This window comes from Gallus gallus, chromosome 7 (genome assembly GCF_016699485.2).
Source record: "Gallus gallus isolate bGalGal1 chromosome 7, bGalGal1.mat.broiler.GRCg7b, whole genome shotgun sequence".
NCBI lineage: Eukaryota > Metazoa > Chordata > Aves > Galliformes > Phasianidae > Gallus > Gallus gallus.
Genome location: NC_052538.1, coordinates 19,848,180 through 19,873,556, shown reverse-complemented (window position 1 = coordinate 19,873,556; position 25,377 = coordinate 19,848,180). Strand labels below are relative to the sequence as shown.

Sequence of the window (25,377 nt, the reverse complement as noted above, 5' to 3'; positions counted from 1 at the left end):
TTTCTAAGCACAATACCAATGCCACATTTTTTTTCCCCTTTCTGATTTGTGAAAGTCTTTCTTTCCTCTGTCCCTGCCCAGGCTTCCTACCCCCTGCCTAAGCTTTTCCTTTCTCCTCTATTATGAGGTATGGTCTCTTGTATTTCTAGCTCTAAAGTTCACTGAGCTTTTGGGAAGAGAAAACTACAGCGGTGGTGAAACAACATAGGTTTGTCCAAAACTACTGCTGACAATTCAGTTCAGTTATCGGCTTTGTTCTCAAGTAATAGTATAATCGCCCTAATTACAGGAAGTGTAAAAACAAAATAAAATATAGTAAAATAAAACAGAAACGCCAAGACAAATCTCTTGGAGAAAATACACTTGCAGAAATTCTTTTCCCAGGAGTTTCACAGACTGCCTATGCTGTGTGGTTGCTTTTAGAGGATTATAACACAGAAAAGCTCAACAGAAATTGCCGGACTTAAGTGGAGAGATTGAAGCATCTCTACAGGCAATAAAACTGCACTAACAAAATCCAGATGAAAAACTAGTTAAGGTTTTTTTTTGTTGTTTTTTTTTTTTATAGTTATAACTCTCATATCTAATATACAGTAGACCCTCTACACCTCTTCAGTTCTGCACTTGTGTAGCTGAATGTTTCAAATCAAGGAGAGTTTTGTTGCCGTCTTTTTTTTTATTTATTTTTGCAGCACTACCTAAAGGATAGGAAGACTGAGGAAAGCAATGATCATTTGGCAGTCATTTACAGAGAGGGACACAGATAGAGGCACACCTGGGAAGATGTGCAGTGATGGTATATTCACACTCATACTTCATCTCTCTTGAAGTACAGCGAATTAAAGCTATTTAATATAACATTATCAATACTTATATTCTTATATTGTTTGGTAAATCTAAGTTCTGCACCTGAGCAATGCTCCTTTCAAAACACCCTCATTTTCAAGACGACTCCTGAAAACAATTGGAGGTATTTCTATAAATCTCTCCCAAACTACATCCTACATTTTAATCTTCTCATACCCTTCTCATTTATAAAGAGATTCATTCTTCTACACTTATATTGAGAATATTCTCCCCAGTCTATACTGCCCAATATGGACACCCACTGCTACAGTATCACGTACTGCTTTATATCATGCAACAAAACAAAAGGGTAGGGAGTTCATTCTGGAAAATTAAATAACTGTAAATTAATTTTGGATCCATAGGTTGTTTTAAAATGTTGCCTTTAACTTTGACTTAAAAAATAAGTTGGAAATCTACGAAGTCAAAGAAGAGTTTTGTTGGATTAATAGCTTCACAGTGTAGTATCTTTCCCTTCTTTTCTCTGCTAAAAATGCATTACTGGGCAATGTTTCCAGAACTAGACAGAAGTGCCTAATTCTCAGGAATATTAAAAACTGAAGGAAATCTTAGTGACCACAAGGGAAAATTTGAAAAGAGGCTATCAGTCAGTAAAGTACAAAAGCTTTGTTTGGTTATCTAAATTTAGGCATCCAATCTGAGAAATCTTGAATTGCATAAATTCAGGGAAAGTTCACATGGAACAAAAACCTGTGCAGAAATATATTAAAGGCTGTCCAGAAAATGTTACAGTCAGCTTGTGGTTTTATTTTACAGTCTGCCATTGCTCTCATTCAGAAGAAATGTACTTGAATGTATTTCAAAAGAGCTAAACTGAGAGATGTGACGAACTATGAAGAATTCAGACTGTACTGGAAAAAAAAAAAGGCAGAAAACAGCAATTGAAGAAGCATCTAACATTAACTCTGGAAGGACTTTCTAAAAACTGAGGAGCAAATGCATGGCTTCTTAGTTTGTGAATGCTACGCATTGGACAAAACTTTGTATTCCCCATAAATTCGAAGGAGAATTTGTAATCGCACATTGCAGTAGTGTAGTTGAGGCAGTTTTACCATCCCACTTTAGGAAAACTGTTAGCATAAGCTCTAAAAAAAAAAAATTATATTCCATTCACTGCCCTTGTATATTTTACAGTCACTTCAAGATAAATAGTGCTGTGATAAGAGGAAAAAAAGCATTAGCACTTGCATTTCAGCAAAACTATTTTATCCTGAAAAGTTCTGCAGAAATCACACTATGCAAGTGATATTTAATTGTAACATAAAAATTAAACACCATTTACTTGATGTAAAATTGGGATAGTATGTAAATTAAGTAAGTTTCAATTCATGTCTTCTTATTCACATCTGTTGGCAGTTTAAATAGTTTTAGTGTCATTAATTGTTATAAAAGTGCAAGATTTGCTGTATGCTTGCCACTTAGGACCAAAGGCACAAAAGTCTAATTGAACTAAGTAATTAGTAATTTGTCATTTCCTATTGTCAGCAATTACTTTCCATTAGAAATCCTCACTGAAAATTCTAATTTGAAGTGAGGTTTGCATTTTATTGCTGTCCATCCAAATTAGTTTAAAACTGACAGCTACATTTTCATTTAAAAATTTAAAGATTTTAAATATGCTTGAAGACACGGAGGCATATTTTACCCCATGAGTAGTTGTGATAATTTATCTGGAGTTGGAAGAATGAGAAGTATAATCCAAAATATTTCTTACTTTTCTTCAATTACAAAGTATGCAGCAGCATAACATAGCAGGCCACATCACACTCTTGCTCATACAGGTAGCCCCCTTAATTGGCAATTTAAATGAGTAATACAAACAGAGTATGACGCACAAAAATATATCAAGATTTCTGTGATTTCTTATTTATCTCTATGCAGAGAACCAGAAATATATATTGAAAGCAGAGGTGTAACGAGACGGGAACTGTGTACTTCCATAGCATGTCCTAGAGGATTTCCTTGTGGTTTTGCTGCAAGAACGATTTTTCTTTTGTTATTTTTCAGACTTGTTAAAGCAATCAGAACTGACCAGCTGCAAATGTTCCACATGCAGTGCAAGGCAGCAGTTAGGAGAGCAAGAGTGCTGCAGGTTTGTCAGAAATGCACAGGGATGATTAGCCATAAGGAGGCAGCGATTTACAGTTAAGATGTGTCAAACTGATGACTATCATTTCAGGGCTCACAATATGGAACTGCCAAGAAAGTGGCAACTTGGTGCCCAGTGATACACTTCTGCTCCCCAGTATGTTCCAATCCCGAAAGCAGCGGAGGGCTGGATGTCCCAAGGGGCCAAGAAGTCCACTTTACTTGGTTGGTAGCAAGGACAGAATAGAACTAGTATAAATCCACCGCAGTCCTAGAGCTCTTTTGCAAGCAAGTTAAAAGTGTTATCTGAAAGCAACACGTGGGTTTTTTTTTTTTGTTTTAATTTTTAAAAATGCTCAAAGTCAGAAATAAGATCATGCTCAGTGTTTACTCTGCAACAGAGTTTAACAAACGTTCATATTAAATGTGCTCAGAAGGTACCAGATGGATATCAATAGCTATCCACTTGCAAGCAAGATACATAAAAACACAGAAGATAAAAGGTTAGTTTTCCACCATAATAAAACATGGAGAGCAAATCTGACGTATAAAGACTTGGCCAAGTGTATGGTGATATTTCAATGTTTTAATCTGCAGAATTACAAATCTGTTAAGGTCAGAAGACAGAATTGCACAGTTATGCATTTACTAATGGAACTGTTATAGGTAGTATCAAGCACATTCACTCTTCAACTGTAGCTCTGTAGTATACTGATGTCTTTCTTTTTTCTTAATTTATGTGATATGATAATAAACCTTTAAGTTCATCACTATTGCTAGGTTTCTCTTGAATATTTATTATACATTCATATTTCCTGAAAGTACACATCTTTCACTGAAACTCTCTTGTATCTAGTTAATCCATATCACAGAAATCACTAGCACCCTATATTAAGGAGACATTAATTAATGTTACTTTAGAACTTAATTCCTGCAAAGAAGCATACTATATCCATGTGCTTACAGAAAGCTCATCACAATTAAGACTACGAAGAAAAAAAAGAGTCCTACTGATTCTCCATTAAGAAGTAACAGACGTTTACCATATTACTTTCATTCCTGGAGTACCAGGGAACCTCTCAGAAAGAATATCATAGGCCTCCTTTCTTAAAATGATTTAAGGACCACTTTTTCATTTGCAATACATTATTCCTTCTTCGGGAGGAAAAAAAAAAAAAAAAGTAGAGATAAACAGAAAAAGAAAAAGAAAAGAAAAGGAAAAAGTCAACAGGACTTTCAGCACAAGTCTACTGGACTGGCAACAACTTCACCTGCAGCCCCTATCCCACCACCTTCCACTGCAACCAGTTTTACTTTGTAGTGTGCTGGTAAGAGATAACAATCATTAGACATCTGATAAGTATTAAAGGACAATCTGATCTCCACATGTGTAGAATGCTTCCTAATTATGCACTTCCCAATTCAATGTAGCGTTCATAGCTAAGGTTTGGATGTATTTTTCAGAATAATAAAGATAGTACATGTATTACAAATGGTCATTCTGCCATTTCTGCAGCTATGTTTAATTGCCAATAAGGCACTGAACAAAACAGAGAATTAAATTAAAAGTTCAATAAACACTGATCAATATTCTTGTAAATACCAAGTCTATAAAATGATCTTCTCTTTAAATGTAGTTATACTACAGGTACTGCATAGACAAGCTGCATTTGAATTTCATGCATTGCTTGAAAGCACAGTTAATTTTCTACCCGTAAAATTATTTTGAAACTAGGAACATTGTTTGTTTTTAAAAAATAAAAAATAAACCTGCTTTTATTCTTAAGCTGATGCTGTCTTCTGATTTTGCATTAGCTCACGATCAGCTGAATAAAGAAGTCATCTTCTGTCTAACATGTAAATAAATCATCAGCTTCAGTTACTTTACCACTAGCTGTTTGTCATTCAGGAAAATAATGGTTAATCAATGACTAATCAATGAAGATGTGTAACGTATTAGTTTGCAGTCCTTCATCATCCTATTTTCCTCAATTGCCTGGGGGTTTGTGTTCAGTACTTACAGAATCGATTACAATTGTGAGTGATCATTCAGCTCATGTTGAGAGCTGTCAGCTGTGCTTTCTGCTAGGAGTTTTTACCCTCCTGTTTAATACAAGATGCTAATATTTAGCTGCATCTGACAAGCTAGATACCGTAGTAGAAAATTTTATAAGAAGTGCTTAAGTAACTAATTGCAACACTACATGTCACTTGATGAAACTAAACTTTTCCTGACTTCACAATAATCATAAGCATTACTGGCTTGCTGTGGAAAATTAAAGGAAAATAGCTGTCTGCTTGAGTCTGATCATGCCTGCAGGGAAGGTCTAAGAAAGGCAACTGACAATGATGCCTTTGTGCATAACTGCAGGGGGAAAACAGATAATTCTTCAATTTTCATATAAACTGACATTCTTCACCATATGACATTCATGTGTGCGCTCAATTTCCTACCAGAGCCACGAGAAAAGTTGGACCCGCAGACTTTTGATACAAAACAACATAAACGAGTAACAAAGGTTTTTTATAATGAAAGTTACGTTTCACTGCTTGACAAGACTGTTTTCTTTGAAGCAGATTTAAGCTTGTCACCAACATAAGGAGAAAAGATTGGCTGTTGTTCTCACACACACGCCAAGTATATTACCAACAATGTATAGGCTTATTCACTTTAATTATTGTTTTCATGCTTCTCTTGGAAAACGTACGTCAGTGGTAGTCATAGGGTGTGATGGTGGAAACTAATAATTGTTAATGTATTTCATTAAATATTTAGAACGGAGCAGTATTGATTAAAACGGCGACGTGTAAGCGCCCATTTCTGTAGTTTTAGCTCCAACAGCTCCCTCTTGTGATTGAAGGGGCAAAGCTCACTTGCCAGGAACCAGCTAATTTGTATGTCACGCTAAACTTGCCGACATTCTACACAGTCAATAGAAGGAGAAAAAAAGGGAGAAAGAAGTTGACTTACCAGAAAATCATGCTAATATATCTTTTTGACTTTAAACATGTAGTCATGCAGTTCAAAATAATCAAGGTTAATATAGAAATTTATTCTCCAAAAGTATTTCCTAAAGATTCATTTGAATGTTACACTGGTAGAGATATTTCTCCATCAATTTAGGGAATTAAACTCCCTTAAAGTACTACCTGAGTATTTTAGGCTCTGATCTGTTGCCTTATTTTGAGCTGATGTGATAAACAGGAAATATAGCAACAGATTACAGGAAACAAACATTTTCCTGCCATAGAGACAAAAAGATGCACGGATGCCCACAGCACTGAAAATAATCTGAGCCTGCTTTTTACAAAAACAGCTGAAACTTCCCGAATTCAAAACAATAAGCGTCCCATTAAAAGCAGCTACAAAGCAATATTATTTACTTTCTATAGAGAACATTCCCAGTTTAAATCCTCCCCCCCCCTTTTTTCTTAATCCACCACTGATATTGGAAACCAAATGATATTTTGTAATGCATAGTCACTGAGAACTTTTTGTTTACAGTCACACTGACATAAACCACTCATTTGTAAAGTGATCAGAGTAACTACTGGCATACATAGTATTGCTGCACAGAACAAAACCAAAAGTGATTAGCAATTGGTTATGAGCCAAGTACTAAACAAAAACACAAGGCCTACAAATGGCAGTGATCTCCTATAATCAAACAAGAAACAAATATTGTAACGAAGCAAAACTTCACATAACTATGTAGTCATGTTACCCACCACAACAAGCATCATTTCATTTGGCCTCCATTTTGGAAGAGCCCAGTGTTTTAATCTGCTTAGGACTGCTTGGCTAAGCTGCTTCCAAGGATATGTATAAAATTCCTACTCAGAGCTTGGTTATTTCTCCCCATAAAGATTTCTATTCACATAAATATTTAGCCAATAGCAAATTCATCTTTAAAACATCATAAACATCAACCCCAGCTCCAAGCCCTTCAAAATGACAACACAAATAATTCCTCTGAAATCACAAAGTAAAGGAAACAACACTTTAAATCACACTTGGCATTTTTGGTGGTAACTCCTATTATTTCTCATTTCTCAAATTCATGCCAAATGCTCAAAGCACACAAACAGGCAAAACAAATCCATTCTTAGTTAACATTTGGTGTTCACAGAGCATGCATGTATTGTTGGACCAGTTAAGACAAGAACAAAAATATGTGCCTGCTTATATTAAGTTCAAACTCTGAATTACCTTACTTTGTCACCTGACACCTTTTTTTTGGTCTTGAAGCTCCCAACAATAGCGATGCTATTAACAATAACAGTCAGAAAGTACGGTGCCTCTGACAAAAATCTTCTCATTTATACCTTTACAAGCCAGAATATATTCTCACATGTCATGAAGGTACATTTTCTAGCCTACTTTCCTCGGGTGAAATTGCTAATCTTTCTGTTTAAAAAAAAAGTACATATTTACATCAAAACGTCTAAGCAATGATATTACATGAGAAAGACAAGAGTGCTAATTTCATCAAGGCAACTGATAAGCCTTATGAACTATGATATGATTCCTGATGCAGAGAACATTTTTCTTTTTTTTTTTCCCCTAAGATATAATCATCAAAACAATGACAAATGAAAGACTCAGAAAAGGTTATGACTTGACAAAGTAACATTTTTAAAACTTGGACACCAATCAAATTGATGTAAGCATCAGTGATGCAACACTTTCTGACACTAAAGTCTTTACCACTGTCTAAAATATATAGAATAGCCTATTGTGATTGCTTAATGTCAACTTTTGTTCATAAGCTCTTTCATAAAAGTGAAACAGGGAAAAATGATTTAAAGCAGTTCAATTTGTCTATTTACCTTAATCTTTAACTATTCCCATATGTCTTAGCTACATGATGTATGACTCGCCATAAACCAATTTTTCAAAGATATACAAGACAGAAAAAAAGTCAGGCTCCTAACCTTTTATGCACTGAACTTCCATAGACAGCTGGCAAAACAAAACACTTCTAAGCTTTAGTAAAAGCTGAAAGGTTATTCTGCTTCCTTGCTTTTAGGAAACATTTGCATCTGCTAAATAGCATACAGTTGAAATGTTTCATTATAGCAAAAAAAATTCAAAGAATAAAGGTCTTTGCTAGTATTTGAATCAAACCAATAAATTCACTTTAGCTATTGTAATAAAACAATTGGACTTTCCCATGGCAAACAAAAACTGAAATTGTGCACTCTTTTCAGAAGAGCAGCCTGCAACACCGTACAAATCTTGCCGTAAAAAAATCGCACGTGGTGCAATCTCACTTTATTGTCATATGTATAACTCCAGGCACTTAGCCTACTGACTGTTCTTATAAGCATTTAGTTGTTACTCTCACTTTAAAATGCATCAACCCGAAGCGCAGTGTGATGCAATATACATTTTTGCCTCAGTTTAGCAAGATGTTCATTGGCAATATAAAGAACAAGGATCATGCTACAGAAGAAAGATGTCTGACTTACCCAGAGCATCCAGCAGGTTGGGGCAAAGTGGAGATGTTAGTCAGCAGAAAGTTTTTGCTTTGTCCAAGAAGTCGCAGCATCAGATGTAGTTGGGCACTGGCAGTAAGTAGGTTATCAGGCAGAATTGTTCGGAATTGCCAACCCTAAAAACAAAAATAAAACAATAGCAACATTTAAAAAAAAAAAAACAGAATAAAAATATGCATGGATGGAAACATTTTTAGTTTTCTGGTACCAAATAGACAACATCTTTAATTCCGTGTGCTCTAGTAAACTGCTGAAGAAGTATAACATTATTTCAATTTATCTTTTAAAACTGCATTCAGACATTTATTTAAATATTTTGAATTGAAGCAAGCTTCTACATTATTAATGGACAGAATTGTGAAGTTGATATTTTAAGACACCTTTTCATATCAAAAGGAGCTAAAGCTTTTCAGCAAGTCTAGCAATATATGTATTGCCTGTAATTTGGCATCACTATGCATTTCAAAAAACATTTAGTGTCAGAGACAGACGAGGTAGAGATCTGACAGTGTGGAGGGGGGAATAAATGTTCTAAGAGTGTATTTTCAGAAGCATGTCATAATATCTGCTTGTGGTAAAATAAAACAATGGGAAGGTGCATGCACAGAAAGAAGGGAAAAGATCTCTTACATTTACGATTTAAAAAAAAGGAAAAATAGTTTTAATTCAAAATACATTTTTTTAATATATTTTGAACGACAGAATTAAAATGGCTGTTTTTTAAACTTCGAGTAAGCTTGAGAAACTGACTGCAGATCATGTATACAATGTAGGGTCAATGCTGTATTGAATTTCTAGACCATTTTCAGACTACCTTCTGGCAATGGAAGCATTTTGACCACTGACACTCCCTATGGGTATATCTGACTATCCTGGTACAATGCACCATTCCCCATTATTGAATCTACAACAAACTGCTGTAGGTTATTCATTGATTGAGTGTTTAAGTGTATTCTTTGGGAGCAAATGGAGAACGAAATCTGTAAACAATCACACACATAAAATCAGCAGAATTCTTTGCTCTGAGATGGTTCTCAGTTTCAACACTTAATTATCTGTATGCTTTGATAATAATTCTGTCAGTTTAAATAAAGATGCACAGGAATTTTCCTTTTGCTTTTAAAAGATGCACCAAGCTACAGCGTGGAGCTGCACATTTTATCTTAAGGAAAAATTAAGCCATCGTTGGCCAATACAACTACATAGGGACATAAGGTTTAAGCACATCTGCCATACTTTATGCTAACATCTTTATCTAGATCAATTACAATATGCACTATCACTGTTAAATAACCAATATAGATGCAGACTGCAGCTCTATAATATTCCTAATGGAGGTTAGAACAGATATTAAGAGCTACATTTTCATAAGCTTAAGCAGTAATTGTATGTGCTTGTACGTCTGTGCATATATTCAATCAAGCTGTATTTTGATATCACAGGAAAATGTTCCTTTTTCCATTTTAACAAGTGCAAAAACCTCTTTCCTTCTCACTTATATAGCAAAAATGTCTTTCCTTCTCATTTATATAGCTTTGAGCTCATTTGTACTGCTTGTCTGCCACTATGTATTTATAGCTATTGCCTAAGTGAGTGGTTCATATAGTATTAGGGAACTAAAAAACAAAGACAGTTGTAGCGTGCTTCATCATAATTTCACCTTGGATTTAACAGTAAATAAATAAACAAACAAACAAACAGAAGAGGTGCTCCGTGGAATATATACATATTATATGATTTTAGTTTATATGATTTCAGCTTGAGAAAACTGTTTTGTGTATGTCACTACAGTGTAAAACTGTACTAAAAAGTTTACATTTCTTAGAATTAAGTTTTTAAAGTTATGTTTACCATAAATCTACAATACAGGTCCCCCTATACTCAAATGAGACTACAATATTATCACATTCAGTATCAAAACAGCACCCAAATGCCAGGTGCATAGGAGCGCTCAGCATGTGAAGTCCTTTCTAGGCATGTAGCAGAGAATTGACTGTGCTCCGAAGAGCTGAGCTGTTTAGAGCAAAGCACACAAGAACAACACAATGTTGAAAATAACTTTTTGCTCTATGAACTGAACTTCAGACTACCTTACAGTTCTGTTACACTAAGGTACTGAAGAAAGAGAACCTGCATTCTCTGTGCAGAAAGACGGCAGCATAAGCTAAACATAGATCACATTAGAAAGCAGAGTGGCTGATGTGTGTATAATCCATGCAGGTAAAACAATATTACGGTGTGCATGAAACCAATGCCAATGCATTTTAGCCGCCCACGCAATGCAGGACAATACTCTATATGCTTGCTGACACCCACATTCTGACTGCAGGTTGGATCGAGGTCTTCAGTAGGGTTCTATAAAAGATGTCCCCTCAGACAAAAACTTATGTTCACAGTCAATCCAGAAAGACCTGAGTTTAGAAGACCAGGGAGGAAGACTGCAAGTCACACAGCAGCAAGCATCTGCAGTGCAGCACAGACTCTCCCAATGGGCGCTGCTGAGGGATGCTCAAATGCGCTATTAACTTGTGGGAAGGTATTGAGTTCCTCTGCTGTCTGAGGAGGTTCAAATCCATACCTTCAACTTCCCCAGAGAGCAGCTCAGCCATCTGCCAGAAACCCCAGCCTATGCTTTCCCTTTCACTAATGTCAAATCACATAGAAAAGAGAAAAAGCTCTATAAGCTACCGTGGAGTTGCGTATATCATCTAAATGCTTGCCTAATAACATATACGTCCAAAACTGTGTGCAGGAATGAGATTCATCTGTATCATATATTTCTATAGCAATCCTGAGCATTTTGTTGGGACTTCAGCTGCCACTTCAAAAAGGGGCAGGCTTCCCCAAATACATCTGACCACAAGAATACGTAAAGATACACTGAATACTTTAGACTGCCTAAAAGTGCATAAAGTATCTACTTTTTGACACAGCCTACACCTAAACTAGTAGTCCATAAAGTTCCCAAGGCATCTCAGATACCAGAAACAGCTTACATCTGCTTTCTTGAGAAGCAATGAATAGCACAGGCAAAGCATAATGCTAATATACATTCTGTGTTTTTGTCTCTAGTTCAGATATTCTTTCACAACAGTCTCTAGTCTAAGGAGACTTGCTCACCTGTTCATGTTCTAAATAAGCCCAGAAGCATCTTATTCTTGATCATTCAACAACTCTGTATTCATGTGTCCCTTTGGGATGCTGTTTTTATGAACTAGATTCCATGCAGTTTGTATAAAAGAGTTAACTGGGAAAATGCCTAAATAGTCACTGGATCAGAAAGCACAGAAGGGATTTTCCATTCCTAGTTGAGTGGCCCTGTCAGGAGACCTGGCTTGTTGCCTCCAGGCCAACACATCTTTTCTGCAACAGAGGAAGAAGAAGAGAGCAACATAGATATGCTACAGGATAGCAAGATCTCTCCCTGGGAAGGCAGTACAGATCTGAACCTGATACAAATTTGGGTCTCCACCAATGTGACCGATGCTCCTTCTGCTGAACCCTCCATACCAGTCAACAAAAATTCCTTTCAGGAAAACAATACCCTCTCTTTTGGTGTTATTTTAGGGGTTTTCTTTGTTCATTTTTGTAAAGAAACAGCCCTGAGAATCAAATACCAAGAGATAACTTAGGATTATAAATATCACATGGAGGTTGAGGCTCTGAAAAATTAATGCAGTGTTTCCTATATTGATCATAATCATCATTTCCTATTGGCTATTTTGTATGGTTGCCTAATCAGTATATTTGCATAAAACAGACCAGTAAATCTGATCATTACTGTTATCAGTATATCTCTGTCAATCAGAGAAGCCTAAGTAAAGGATTCATCTTGCAAATGAGGCACCTAAGTATCAGGTATTGATACATAATCAAATAACAGTGACATCACTGCTGTACAGTGACCCTTAGGAGTATGTATATGTCCAGATCCAAACAAAACTAACAATAAACTTTACAGAAGATTTGGAAGTATTTTAAACATTTCCTTGAATCTCCTGCAAACGACTAACTTCATGTTAATTCCATTATGTTATAGGGCTTCCTTTAGGAACCTTTGGAAGTGAGGTTTTACATCATGGGAATTTTCAGCATACTTCAAAGCAATCCAATAACAAAAAAAAAAAGGCAGAGCAACAAGAAAAGCAGAATTTTTGTTTTATAATCAATAAAATTCTATAGCACTTGTGGTACACTTTCCTTGAAAGCTCATCTTTTAAGGTTGGGTAAAGCTAGTAAGAGCAGTATTTAAATGATCACCACCACACCACATTCCAGTTTTCTTGTATTCTAGCTGATAGGTGAAGGAGAGAAAATTCTTCCTCTGCATACTGAGTAAGTACAATAAAGCAAACTGTGTCTTCGTAAAGAGCTTTTCCTTAGGGACAGTTTTCTCTGCACATACCCATCTTTATATTAACGTTGAAAAAGTAGGGCATAGAGTACCTTTCTACGCACAAATCTACTACGTTGAATTTCTCACCCTAAGACAGACATCACATCTGCACGCTGTCACCTTTTCACTGATCCAGTTTAAGTGAATCCAGAACTTGTGCTGTAAACTATGACAAGTGGAGCTTAGTCATTTTGCAGAGATGTTTCACTCTCCAAATCTGTTGATTTGTTGGAAAAAATTGGCTCTGAAGCAATATTCGCTTTGAAGCTGATTTTAAACACAGGAATCATCTTACATTTGATATATATATATATATATACAGTAATATAATACTATACAGTACTAAAGGAGTAAGTAATTTCTGAAGCCAGAGTGCAAAAACCAAACACAATAACATGACTTCCGTAGATGCTACATTTTGCTTGCATAGAGCATAAGCGAGGTACTTTTTTTTTTTTTTTTTTTTTTTTTTACATAACAGCTCAAAAAATAACTGTTGATCTAGACCAGCTGGAAAAAATTAGTTATTGACACATCAGTTTAGAAAAGGCTTAATACAGAAGGACAATGAAAGGGTTGCATGTTTAACATTAGCATAACAGAGTGACACTTACTGCAAATTTAATCACCTAATATGCATATATCAGAGTTGTCTGAAAATATTCACTGATTACTTATTGCAGTTATTGAAAAATTAGCAGCTCCAATTGCTATGGATGCTAGAGGCTGGCAGAAGCAAAGCCTGCTGCTGTTAGAATGGAAAAAGAAGCCAGAGGGAAAATTTTGAAGCGAAGTATTACCAATTTGTCAGGTGCAGACAGTTGGTAAATCATAGAAAGACTTAAACTGGAAGGGACCATATAGATCACCTAGCTCCAACTCCCCTGCCATGTGTAGAGCTGCCACTCACTAAGTCATGCTGCCCAGGGCCCCATCCAACTGGCCTTGAACACTTCCAGGAAGAATGGGGCATCCACAGCATCCCTGAGCAGCCTGCTCAGTGCCGCACCACTCTCTGAGCAAAAAAATTCTGCCTAATAACTAACCTAAATCTCCCATCTTTTATTTAAAGGCTTTCCACCTTACCTATCACTATCAGACTATGTAAAAAGTCAGTCTCCCTCCTGCTTATAAGATCCCTTCAAGTAGTGGAAGGCTGCAATGAGACCTCTCTGAAGCCTTTTGTTCTCTGAACAAAACAAGCCCAGCTCCCTCAACCTTTCTTCATAAGAGAGGTACTCCAGACCTCTGATCATCCATGGCCCTCCTCTGGACCCACTCCAACAGTGCCATATCTAGATGAGACCTGTATTTCCCCTGATCTTTACTTTTCCCTTTCTTGTAAGCAGTAGTGATCTTTATCCTTTTCCAGTCACCAGGGACTTCATCTGACAGCCATGACTTTTCCAATATGGTGGAGAGCAGCTTGTTCAGTCAGTTCCTTCAGGACCCTGGGGCGCACATCATCCTGACCCATAGACTTGTGCACATGCAGCCTCATGGGGCAGAATCAGACTTCCTCCTCTTTTGCTGTAGGAGGGACTTTCCTCCCCTGACTTCCATCTAGAGGTTCAGGGACACAAGAGGTGTGGGAAGCCTGAGTGACAGCGAAGACCAAGGTAAAGAACTTATTGAGTACCTCAGCTTTCTCCACGCCTGTTGAATCCAGTTCTCCCTTCTCATTTGTCAGAGGGGAACAACACTCCCCTTTGCCTGTCTCTTCTGACCAACATCTCATCTTGTTATTTTCCTATCCCTCTCCAAGTTTAGCAACATTTGTGCCTTGGCTTTCCTGATGCCAGAACAGTCAGTTCTAATGGGAGATAAAGCCGACAAATATTATTTTGTGGACCCTGAAGAACTTTCTTCTTTCTCCTAATAATTCTGCTGCCTCCAAGTTAAAAAGGGAAAGTCAAGCACATACAACATGGTGGAGAATCGAGGCAAAAAGTACAAGGCTAATTGTTGCTTGCAAAACCAGCCCCACATTACCACATGCAGAGACTATACTGAACAAGTTCAGTTTGTCTTACATCATCCTGAGAGAAACTAAACAGAATAAACAGACTACCAGTACCCATCTGGAAGTACCAGCTGAGCAAGGATACCCGAGACTGATAAAGTGCAACACCTGGAAGCACTGGAGCAGACTAACCTATTAACACAAACATGAAGAGGGGATGAGGGAAGAGGATAGAAAGCTTCTCCAAGGAATGAGATCTGTGTAAGTTTTCACCCCCTTCCTTGTCATGATAAATACCTCTGTGACAACACAGTACCTACCACACAAGCAGGACCAGCCACCCAAGTAGTTTGGGCAAGAACAAAGAGTAACATAAATCTCAGCAAGAGCTATTTTAGACTGTCCCCAAAATACTGAGTACTTCTGCAGCAATGTCAGCGAAAAAACACTGAAAGTTAAACATAAATATGAAATTATGTACCTGCTACTTAGCAACAAAAGTAAAATTTAATTATGTTTAGCTGCTTGGTTCAAATATTACTTCCTGACATCAGATAATCCAATTCAGAGATTGAGAAGTCTAAATTGTGAAGCTATTATTCTATTTAAGTAGTTACAAAGATCTCACTTCTAGTAAGACTTCATTCAAACAATTCTATTGCTTTCCATTACCTAGATCTCCAAATGCCAAGCTATAAGATGCCTACAGTCATGCAACAGGGTTGTCTCACTCTCTGTTCTGAGTAGGATATGTATTTACCCACATTAGGATTACAGAAATGAACAAGGATTGCCTGGTAGTCCTACCTTGCCTTAATTTTTCCACTTGTTGCACAGATTAATAAAGTCATATCCTCTCTAATATGGAGAACGGAGATGGAGAAGTGCCATTCATCAGCTTCCCTTAAATTCAGGAAATTTAACTGGGGCCTTTCACATACCAGTATTCTCCTGCAGTAGGGATCTCAGAAGAGAAGAATAATGGTAAATTTGCAAAGCATATTAAAAGGATGTTTGATTTCTTAAGTATTTGAGCTAGACACCATCACGAAGAAAAAAAAAAATCCTTATGAGTGATCTGTCGCACAACAGGACTGGGGTTGTGGTTACTTGATACCTGCTCCCTGACAGATACTCATCCATTCTCCACTCAGCAAGTCTCAGAGCATAAAGAAATGCTGTCCAGAGCTCTTGCTGTTAAAATTAAATTTCTTTTAGCGAAAGAAAGGACATCAAGTACACAGATTGCTCTTTAAAATTATACCAAGTTTCTGAACAACGAAGATTGTTTTTTCTTCATACAGGAACAATTGCAAAGAGAGCATTTGTTTGAAATTGATCTCCCCAGTGCAAGTTTTAATGTGTTGTTAAACTCAGCCATTTAAACCAGAACCAGTGAAATAGAACTCTGATGACTCTTAAATTCTTTAAGATTAATGCAGGAGGAAATTACCTTGCCTAGTCATGCCTACTTTTATTAGTACCCTGCAGTTGTGTTTCATTTTGGATGTGGCAAAAGTATGATTCGAAAGTCAAGAAGGAAACCCCTTGCATTCTGTATTTAATTATTGAACAGAATACTATGCTAAAGTTGCATTTCCAGAGATCATGGTAGTGCGTTTTGCAAGTTTTACTGTAACAATACTGCAGTCACAAATGAAAAGTTATATCTTCCCATGACTGGGTTGAAAACTGGCAGGTACGTCCAATAATCAGTACCAACACTGCAGAATTCAATAAGGTTTTGGTGTTTCTCTTGTTCCTGTTCCGTTTCAATTTGATTATTTATTTATTAATATGGTGAAATACATGCAGTCTTCAGACATTTCAGTAGGTTCCAATGATTCTATGCATGAGGTACAAACTCTGAGATTATTCCTGGTGTATTACTTTCAATTGTCAGCGTAGTCTGTAGCTATAAGGAAAGGGATAGTTTCAGTTCATGGTATAGCTGGTTTTATTTATAAGGCTACAGCGTACAGGGAATTCATTAGCAAAGCGGCAAAACAAACTAGACCAACTAGGTTAGAGAAGTTCTGAAACATTTATCAAGCTCTTCAGATGAGCTGCACTCCCCTTGGTATGTCACAGAACACTTTGTGGACTCTCCCCACCTCTCTGCTCAAGAGAGCTACAGATACACTCTTGTACAATTGTTTCAGCGTCTAATATTAGCTTCATAGGCCAGAACAGATTCAATATATATATTAAGCTTCCTTTTGGTTAGGTAGGCCTGACTACAAATGCAAAACTGAAACAAATGGACCAATTCCCTTACACTTTATACTTTCCTTAGAAAATGCCTAATCAAAATACCTACATACTAACTAGTAGCAGGGTGGTAGAAGGAAATTCAGTGGTGAGAAGCATCAAAGAACAACAATTTCTACTCCATCATTGATAAATTCAACAGCAAAGCAAGAATGACATTTGATGATTTGTGATTACATTTGATGGTTGTTTATGCAACCAGAGTGGAAGATGCATACCAAGTAACAGCGTTAGATTTCTCTTATTTCTTTTCTAGCCATCAAAAAAAAAAAAAAAAAGGAAGAGAAAGGTAGAAAGGAGACTAGACCAGTAGTAAAAGTCCACGTAGCTTCTATCATGAAAGTACTTCACATCTACCTGTAACATGATGGAAAGCACAGCAACAACAGCAGAGAAGCATGATCCCAGGCTTCAGTGAGTGAGAATTTGCTCAAATACAACAGCCACAGAAATAAAGGAAAGAAGCTGCTTACTTTCACAAGGCCTGAGGTAGGCAGGGATCTCCAGCAAGATACCCTTACCTCCACTGCCAACACTTAAATGAGGTCTGGGAAGGGGTGGATCCCCTTCCAGTCATTCAGGTCCATTGCATGCACATGAGCTCCCCTGGCTTGGCCCTGCCCTCCCACCAGGTGCTCAATCACTATTTCAAGCCCTGACTGAGCATTTCCACATCACTATTACATGAGAAAATTCAAATTTCTGCTGTAAGTTACCTAGAACTCCTTTCAGCTACTTGTGTGCATGCCAGTGTTCAGCACAAGAGGGTGCACAGGTCACTGGAAAGTCAAGGAAGCAGTGAGCAGCCAGGTCTGTGCTGGCATCAGCCCAGACAATGCTGAAGGTCTGAACAGCACTCAGGACCACCAGGAAGAATTTTTGGAATCTGAAAACAGCAAAGATATTTTTAAGAAGGCAGGATGTAATTACTGAAGCTGGAATTTGGCCAGTCATTGGTATTTACGTTCCTCCTCTTACTAAAAGGATACCATGAAGGTTTTAATGACAATAGGCAGTCATGACCTTGAATTTGCAATTTGTCTGAAAGACCTGAAGTGCATTGCACAAACATGCACAGAAAAAGTACTGAGCTATCAAAAGTATAATTCTAGTTAAATTTAATTCTAAGACTTAAAAACCCAACATCTAAACTAACCAGCAATGCTCATTAGGACTGAAAGAATAAACTTCTGCAGTTTGTTTCTGTTTTACTCTGACATCCAAGAAATTTTATATGCCTTCATAGTAGACTGGAAAGGAAGCAAGGAATAGATTTATTAAATACAGAATCTTTGTGGGGAGTAGGGGGTATACAAGGACAGAGGGAGAAAGACAGAGAATGCTGCAACACTTAAGCACATACTGTCATGGTAGAAGTGGAAGGCAGTTGATAGTACTGGTAGTAATTTATTTTTAATAGTTGTGGCCAATTGGCTGGGGGCAGAGGAAGGGAGAAGCTGTGGAACTTTTAAAGTCTTTATTTAACAAATTGAAAGAACGCGCAACTGAGCACACGCACCATTGCACTGAGACCAGTAAGGCCGCTACAGTTTAGAGCGGCAGCTAGGGACTTCAGCAAGGGACACATCATTCCAAAACTGCCCTCAAACATTGGAGCTACGACACAGTTTGCCACCACAATCAGCTCTCATTTGCTTTATGCCAAAGAAGACAGCCGTAATCATTTCCAAGTCACTCCACGAGTCATGGCCTCTTGTTCACACCAAGAGAGGTGAGCAAAGAGGCAGCTGTCATACACCAAAGTGCTTGCTACCCCCCAAACACCAGCAGCAGTTAGATAATTTATAGGTTCTTGAAGATGGATTTTTTACTTTCTGAAGAAATCTAGTCATATGTTTAATCTACAACTGTCAGGTTTATTACACAAAAATATAATTCCCATCTCTGCAAACAGTAGGAAAAGCTGAATAGGAAAAGTTATTTCTTCATACCAGAAGACTTTCTTATCACAGCTAAAAAAAAAAAAAAAAGTGTTCCTGTTGCTGATAGGAACAAGTTAAACAGTCACATCTATAACTTTTCTCTCGCATGCATTTAGCTACAATTAAACTGAATATTCACTGCTTACCTGTGGTCTGAGAGAAAACCCTCTATAATGTATTTCATGTGCAGTCCTGGGGCAGCTGATTAGCTTGGCCAAAACATACACTGGCAAACAATCATCTAATCATTCCCTCCTGCAAGGAGTCAGAATGCAACTTGCACAACCAATCTGAAAGGAGATGTTGAGATTGTGCTGCAAAGGTTTGGGCAACACCTACTGATGTACAACCGCACTAAAATGCATGGTGTTTCTGCTCATCTGCATACTAGATAGGTATTTCTTGGGTTCCTGCCATTGCAACATGTAAGCTTACCTCAAAAGAAAACTTATTCATAATTGTATGTTCTGCTTTTAGCCTTCGAACCACTGAAGTCTAAAGCAAAACCCAAAACTGAAAGCAAATACCCTAACAAACACTCTACAATTCTTTCTGAAATGGAAGCAGACTAATCACCAGTTAAGATGGAAGCTGGCAATCCTTTGCTATGACTTAAAAACAAAATATTTTGTGCCTCATATAAAGGTATTTGTGGTTGCAGCTATCTAGTTCCCAACAACTGCTGTGAACCAGAATGTGAACATGGAACTGATGAAAAGGACAAATTATTACTACAGAGTGTTTTTTAAAATATTTTTCATCTAACTTCTCAACCCTGACAGTAGGGAGAAGCTGAGAAATGAGGGACAAAACATGAACTACCATTCACAGCTATACAGTGACATCTGTAGAGACAATGTAACAATGATTTTGTGGAATGGATGGGTTTACTCACCAAACTTCTACCCCCAAATGTTGCCTTAATATTCCACAAATGATAATTATCTGTGTCTTCCTCTCTGCCACAAAGGTTAGTGAGCCTGTCACCCCTCTCCTTGTTAATATTTCCCCTTTGCTCCACAGGTCCAATCACCTTTTCTTTCAAATTGCCTAATTAATTAACATAATCAAGTTAAGCTGAGAGCAATTGTTCTCAACCTGTACTTAACTTTTTACGGTGTGTTTGGTTGGTTGGTTTTTTTGCTTCTATTTCTGACAGATTTTTTTTTTTTTCAATTTTCTTACACATCTTAACAGAATTTGAAAAATCTTACTCCTTACCAAAACCTGAAAAACATACTGTTATTGCCTTACTTAAGCCTTCACACTTGAGGAAACTTTTCCAAGAGTCAGTTTATGTCTGTAACATGAAGTTCCAAAAAAAAGAAATTGTAGAGTACCAGGCAGTTTTCTGCCATTGTTTCCAGGTCAAGAAAATGCAAGGCTAGAACAAGATATATCCAATGCCCTAAGTCTAATTCCCCAAAGTCCCGCATTAAGACAACTCCCTCTCTCAATCTGTAAATCAGACTTCAGAGTTTTATGCAGAACACTGAATTCTCTACACATCACTGATAAAGAAAAATCTTAAGCTTTGTTCCACCTTATTTTCAAAAAATCTTTGGCTCCTAAGGTACCTCAGCTCACTAAATAGGACAGTGAAACTTTCCACTGATGTCACGAAATTCCACTTCTCTGAATGCAGGGAACAAATGCCAGCTCATGTTAAGAGTCCTTCAGCTGCACACAGTTCCACCCTTGGGCCATTAGGCACACTGGGACAGGATAACTCAGTGATGGGTTCCAAGAGTCATACTGGATTGTGCAAATGCTAATATGCGCTGTGATGCGCTGGACAGATCTGTGCTCTAGAGTACCAGTGGCTCCTAGGTAACAAAACCAACTAAGAACAATTAATTTCAAAATGATTCTATTGCTTTATCAGCTTATAACTCTAAAGATTTATTTTCATTTAATATGGTACTGACACTTTAGCATCTTTCCCCATACGGACTTTCTCAAGTTATACAGTTACTATGTTTTACAGTTGTGTACCTTCAGAATATATATTTTTAAAATTGTCTAATCCCACTACCAAGCCAATTCAAATCACTTATGTGGCTTTCAATTTTAAATACTGTGGAAAGAAAGAAAGGAAAAAAAAAAAAAGCTATTTTGTGCCCAAGGCAAGCCTAATATTTTTCTTCCCTCCCCCTCAAATACTTGGGGGTTATTTTATTTCTGCTGGAAGCAGCCATCAATTTACACATGCCAACTTGCTTGTCAATGAGAGGCATCTGCACACCAACCTTTCTCAGAGCTGTAGCATCCCTGCTTTCCAATTCTCAGCATGCTTTATAATTGAAGCTGCCAACTGCACTGAATTTTTTGGTGGTTTCCTATGGCATTTATACCAGCAACAAGAGAGAAACAACCAAACTCTGTTCAGCACCTGTGGTATCAATAAAATCTGAACTTGGGTCTCCTGAGGTGAAAGGAGAGTGTATCAAACCCAACGTGCCACCCAGCCCTCAGAGTATTAAGATATTAATTAGTCACTTTCCTTATTATTCAGTCAAAATAAGCTGGATTGAAACAAATTAGATTCTTAGCACATATTTTACACGTTGGATCAAGTCTTGCAAGGGTTTTCTTTTATTATTTATAAGATCATGTGCTGTCTTCCTGCTGAAAATGAGATGGTCTGCATGAGGAAAAAGGTAAAAGAAAAGCAGTGAAATGAAAATCAGATATTCCCTAATGATATTTAAAAATAGAAATTTTGCTACTGTTACATACAGCATGTTCCATCTTTTGAGATTTAATGGCTCTCTTGTGGTTTAATGGAGAATTACTTTCAGTAATTGATTATTAAAATTTAAAATTGCTAACCATCTTCATTATTAGATGAGCGAACATGTTATCCTTGTAATTAAAAAAGCTTGAGATTCACTTTCATCCTGTTGACAGAATGGGCAGATAGTCTCAGCACTCCAGTGTGATGGTTTCAGGGTTCTTGTTTGACAAAAATAGCCAGCAAGTTATTTGATGATGAAAATACAGAACATCCACAGAGACTGAGCAAAAAATAATGAACAAAGATAAAATAATAATAAAAAGCCCTACAAACTAATTAAAGTTCTCAGTTCAAGCTATCACAGGCAGAACATATAGAGTATCTTTCAATGAATTCAGTTCAGGACGAGAAAAAAACACGCATATTTTTTTGTTTCAAACGCATAATATGCCACACAGAAAACTTTGTTTTCCTGGATTCGAAGCTATTTTCAGCTTTTGGAATTAAGTTCTCCCTGCTGAAATACAGAGATTCTTTTGGGATGAATCTGAAGACTACCATCTTCCTCCTTAAAAATCTTTACAGCTGACTGAAAGGAGGTAGGCAGGCCTGATAACTTCAGTCATCCTGGAAGGTAGGGTAGGAGCACCAATTTTAAGATAAACTCTCAATTACAATCTGAAGGATTGAGGATTTTCACAAGAAATCTAGTTTTTTAGCCTTTCTGTTGGTGCTACTAACAGCTCCTAACTTCAATACCATAAGCAGAACACAAGAAAAACTGGAAAAAGTACTTAAAGGTTTTTTTAATTTTCACTAAGAAAGTAACACAAAGCCATCAGAAGTTCAATACTGTTACACAATAGTAATGTTTCAATCAGCTTGAATACCTCCTTTTCATTCTATACATTTAATTGCACTTTCTTTGCCAGAGACGCTACTTGCATGAATCTATTGGTACATTTTCTCCAGTTTCCACCAAGATGAGAAAATTAACACCCACACTGCTTATCCTGAAAAGCACAGAGAACATTCCACAAGATATTGCAAATTACTTTCAAAAGCAATTTTCCCATTGTAATTAGAATAGAAAATACTCTCTTAGTACAAATACACTGGATGATCTCTCTAACCACTCATATCAGCATCAAGCCTCTATAGGTTATATCTGGAGTAAAGTATTTATAACACATTCTCCTACTGACTTCTTGCTCAGCACAGTTTTCATCTCATTCCAAAGCCTAGAAATCCTACTTAGTGTGTTGGGCACAGGTAGCACCATTTCAGCACAAAGCAATCATAGTTTGAGAATAACAAACTGCAGGCATAAAGGCACTGATATGTCATTTCCCTGTAACATCCTGGGATGTTATATCAGTAATATTTGCAATATATGCCACGTAGGGGATTCCCAGGTCCTCAGCAGAATATGCTCCAGTACATATCAAATACTGGTTTTACTCCATATAACTAGAACACTAAGTATATTAACTGTAAATTAAATACAATTTTACTTTCCAGTGTTAAATGCATGTTCACTTTTATTATCATATCCTGTAGTGGCTTACCTACAAGCACTCTTTATGAGCATTACTGCTGACTCAACATTAGTTCTCAAAGAGGCACTATACCACATTCCCACTAAAACTCCACAAGAACTGTTCTACAAGGGCATTACTAGAGTTTGAACCACCAAGAAGGATCAAATAAACAGATATGTCTTGGTGAGAGAGCCTCGAGACCCAAATATTCATGATACAATCACACAAAAGAAGTGCAAATATCCATACTATCACAGGACGATAGACACCACATGTAAAAACAAACGCTTGCGCTTTCCTTTCCCTAAGTGACTCATCAAATTTTCCTGTATCAAAACATGAAATCTTTTCAACTTCAAAGGAAGAATCTCCATATAATACTTATTAAAAACTTGAATTGCTCTACTTCAATGTCATTAACTACTGTTGAATTACAAACCTATTGTCACTCTTTCATGTGATACTCTGGATATCATTTGGATGTTTGGCTCTGTGCCTAGTTGCAGCATTGGAGACCCAAATCTTCAAAGCTGGCCTCGTGTCCTTCTTCCCCCTCCTGAGAGCATTTCTCCTTGTCCTTACATGGCACTTTTGTGCTCTTATTATTAGCAACAGAATACTTAAAACCTAATGCAAAGACAAACATTTCTCTGTTAGTAAGACAACAGAAATGAACTAATCATGCAATCTATCTTTTTCAGAAGCCTGTTAACATTAAATTTATCTTCCTGCACTTAAATTATGCTATGTAAGCATGTTGTTTATGCATCTAGGAAACTTATTTTCCACTCCTTGTTTTGTAAACTTCTCAGTCCTGGGTCCAAGACGCATCACCCTGCCCTACCTGCTTTCCATTCTGCTAATATTCTAAATTAACTAGCTTAGAGATTTTTGGATTTTATAGATTTACATACAGTGAAAGTGCAAAGAGAACGAACTGATTTCCTTTCCAGAGAAACAGCTGAAATTATGTATAATTAAATAGGGAGATTTCTTTAATCAAGATGCAACTAAAAACAACAACAATCAGATTCTTAGGCTAGCTTAGAAGCAGTGCCAGGAGCCTAGCTGCACTGACTACAAATAGCTGCTTACATGTTTTAAAGAAGACCAGTCTTGGAACAACACAGAAGCATTTACAATGGAAAATGTATAAAATGAGGGAATTTACTTTCAATTCTAATTAGAATCTCAGAACTGAGAGAATACAAAAATAAAGAAGAAACACAAAACGCTGTACAGCTTCTTTTTTGCTTTTTCTGGATATAGATGAAATCTGAGGCTAATGAAACTTTACTATTATGTACTATTAAAGACTACCATCATAATTTCTCATTCATATCTACATTAACTCAGGTAATGAAAGAATCTATCAGATAATGATTAATACTTACAGAAGGATGCACAAGTCCTTGGATTCTACATTTGAAAGAGGTGAATTTAAGAGACGAGTATGTTTTCCATTAGCTTATCTATCTTCTAAGGCCTACCAGATTTACACCCTTACAACTGCAGTACCAGCTTGAATATCAGCCAAAAGGAGAAAGTTGGAGAACCTTGAAGAGTTTTTCCAGACCGTGCCAGCAATGCAGCCAGATAAGATGCAAACTACTGACACCTCACAAATAAGCCCAGAAAATAACCTTCCAACTAAATTTACATGTTTGTTTAGAGCTAATAACTTCAGCTGATAGAATAAGCTACCCCAGAACATTGTTCTCTACATTATGCCATAGTCTCTGTGTTTCTAACTTTAGAAGCCTATACTACAACCTGTGCAAGTACGGTAATGCAGAGTACCACCAACTGAAAATAAGACTTCTTTAAATATTATTATGCTTTAGCATTATAATAAACTATTAGGTGATTGAGATTATACACTGTTATCTTCACCAAGATGGTTTCCATTAGGATTTTGATTTTGTTCTTGTAACCATGACAATTGCTAACTATAATATAGCTATCCACTTAAAAATATCTTCATTAACATAAACCGTATCAGCTTCAGTCAGTTTTGATCTTGCTACAGGGAGTACAACCTTCAAAGTCCGATAACTATCTCAGCTAACTAT

The 25,377-nt window shown here is 36.9% G+C and overlaps 1 long non-coding RNA gene across 1 annotated transcript in view; it reads right to left on the bottom strand.

Annotated features, from left to right (window-relative positions):
* LOC101749123 overlaps positions 1 to 25,377 on the bottom strand; it is a 261,538-nt gene that overhangs the window by 218,560 nt on the left and 17,601 nt on the right. The window contains exon 3 of the long non-coding RNA XR_006939836.1: positions 8,428 to 8,570. This is a non-coding gene — a long non-coding RNA (uncharacterized LOC101749123). The remainder of the gene's footprint in view (positions 1 to 8,427; positions 8,571 to 25,377) is intronic.